Genomic DNA, 2,939 nt, shown 5'->3' with positions numbered 1-2,939 from the left:
ACGGTGAGTGGATGGACTTTGGGTTGTTTGTGAAATCTTTGGTGTGCGGTTTAGATTAGGATTACCATTTGCTGATTGATCATCTTGCCTGTGATACTTTTATGAGCTCAATTTGATGTCATCCAAGTATTTGGTTGAAAACAAGAATAGGCCACCACAAACTGTGAGCAAAATGGAAAAAATACAAATGTTCATTTCCCATGAAGGCTAAAAATTGCTGTATTATTTCAGTTAAAAACTTTGCCATCTTATTTCAATTGAAACACATTTTTTGGAAGATTGTACAGTACAGTTTTGCTCTGCAGTAATCCACCGGAAATCCACCCCTCTTGGTGGGATCAGATAATCCAGTTTTTTGGGATCAAAACTTGATGGCGCCAATCCTGGTTGTCGGTTTGATACGACCATTTTGAAGATTTGGATCCAGCGTTAAAGCTTGGAGTGTGGAGGTTTCCTGATCTGATCGGATATGAAAGTGATGGATCGCTGTCTCGTTTGGTGGTTGAACTCCCAGAATCCAAATCTGATCTGATCCGATGGAAGTGTTTGTGGGCTCCAGATGCTATCAAGCAACGTCTCCGGTAGGTCTCTCTCTCTGCGCACGCCACAGAAATGGGCTCGTTCCACACACACAGAGCCGAGCTGAATGAAACACAGAGACCCAGACTTCACTTCTAACTGTAATGTAGCATATTATTCGTCGAAGTCAATCGATTTTTCAAATATGAATTTGGCCGACGCTAAAAAATAAAAGAGGCGGAGCATGTTTTGGGGTGCTATGGGCTGTCCGGGACCTGCAGCACCCCTAGCACCGCCCCTGATGCCGCCTGACCTGTTCCACTCTCACACCTGTTACAGTTACCCACCTGTGCTCTCATAGGTTTCTAAGGTTTCTAAGTGTAACTTCCGCCGTCATTCCGACTTCATAACAATTTTTCTTTTAAAATTTCTTTTTTTGGGTTGTCATAACAACTTTTCCTCCAACAAAGGTAATACGTTTTTAGCCGTTTTGGCTCCGTAAAGCTAATTATTTGGTTGTTCTGATCGCTCAGTGATGATACTTATATGTCCGGAATCAGTGGAATCTCAGCTTGCTAATCGATATCTTGTTTGTGCAGATCCGATAAGTAATAGGGGTATTTTACCATGAGTTCTGTGCTAAGGGCTAATTCAGAGCTTTTGTTATTACCGTTTTGTTTTGTTTAGCAAAAAATTGTTAATATTGTCTGAAAGCTGAGTTTCTTCTTCTTTCTTCTTAAGTTAGTATGAAACATTAATAGTTTATTAAATGTTAAGAAGCCCTCAGACGCTGTTTCTTGCAAGATGTTGCCGGTACCGGGGCATGTGGCTTAACTGGTACAATTTTGAGATACATTTGAACATGTACATTTTCTGTGTCGCTTTATAGAAGATAACCGTTTGATAAACCTCTAACAGACAGTAGTGCTCATTAAAGACACCCTGTATCCACATCCTGGAGATGAACCACATCAACTCCAAGAAGGAAAATCACAACAGCATATTTGTATTCGTCTTATAATTTGTTGAGAGTTGCAAAGTTGTCAGGCAGCCACAAGAGGGCAGTAGACTCATGCTGCTTTAGGGGGTTCAGGAAATCAATCATTTTTCAGTCTGTTGCTTTCATAAATAAATAGTTAAAACATTGTTTAAGTTATAATTATCTGTTTGATGTGACTATTCCTTAAGGCTGAAAGACTATAACATGTATTAAGTACAGTTTCTTATATAGATATTATCTAATCACTTGTGGTGAAACATAAAATAGCAGGAGAGCACTACGCCACAACAAAGATTTTTATAAAACAATCTAAAGTGTTAAGCAACTTTGGAGCAGGCATTAAGTCCAATAAAGTATATTTCCATTTGACTACAAACACTCTTTTTTATGCAGATTGAGTGTGTGTGTGTGTTCAGGTAATATGCATGTAAGACTGAAGTGTGTATTGTATTGCCTGCATACAGTTATGCATCTGTACTATTGCATTCAGGAGTGTGTTTGTACAAGGTTGTGGGTGCTCTGTGTGTGTGTGTGTGTGTGTGTGTGTGTGTGTGTGTGTGTGTGTGTGTGTGTGTGTGTGTGTGTGTGTGTGTGTGTGTGTGTGTGTGTGTGTGTGTGTGTGTGTGTGTGTGTGTGTGTGTGTGTGTGTGTGTGTGTGTGTGTGTGTGTGTGTGTGTGTGTGTGTGTGTGTGTGTGCAGAAGTGAACATCCCGTTCTGAATGTATCTGCCCCCACACGGGAGCCCTGCTTTGTTCCGCTGCTGCAACCACTGTTGCATGTTTTCTCTGCATCCTCCAATGTGACATGTGTACAGTATGTCTGTACGCATGCCTGATCTGAATTTATTTTTCACTAACACCTTAAGTGTCATATTTTATAAAACTGCTTTTCTGTATAGACTTTATATGCCTTGGTGAGGTCAGATATCAGACGTCACTCTCTGAAATTAAGTCAAGTTAGGGGCTTGTGCAAGGCAGGAACAACACAAGTCATATTAAGTAGAGATGTCAATAGTAGGAGTTTGCTGTCTGTAAAAGTATTTCATGTTACAGTCTGTTGTGTTTTTATGTCAAGCATTTCTTTGTAATCACATTTGTGGCATGCTCAAAGCACATGATGTTCTCTGAGAAAGCATTGGTTAAAGAGGGATGAAAAGTTTGCTGTAGTTTATATGAGGAGGTAATCAGTGATGTTACTTTTAAAAGGTATGTTTTCAGCAAAACAATATTGCCTTCAAAACTTATCTGTAATCCAAAACGGATCTGAATCAGCTATTTAATGCCACTCTTTAATCTAAGCACAAAGCTTTCAATGTGGTTGCCAGCAGGGGCGTGCATCACCTGAAAGCCTTCACAGTTTTTGTGACAGTGTGTGGTTTTTTTCTACATTTTTTTCAGTCTGAAGTTTCCACTGTGTAGGT

This window comes from Notothenia coriiceps, unplaced genomic scaffold (assembly GCF_000735185.1).
Source record: "Notothenia coriiceps isolate Sejong01 unplaced genomic scaffold, NC01 NC01_scaffold00037470, whole genome shotgun sequence".
Taxonomy (NCBI): domain Eukaryota; kingdom Metazoa; phylum Chordata; class Actinopteri; order Perciformes; family Nototheniidae; genus Notothenia; species Notothenia coriiceps.
This window is presented reverse-complemented; position numbering follows the sequence as displayed.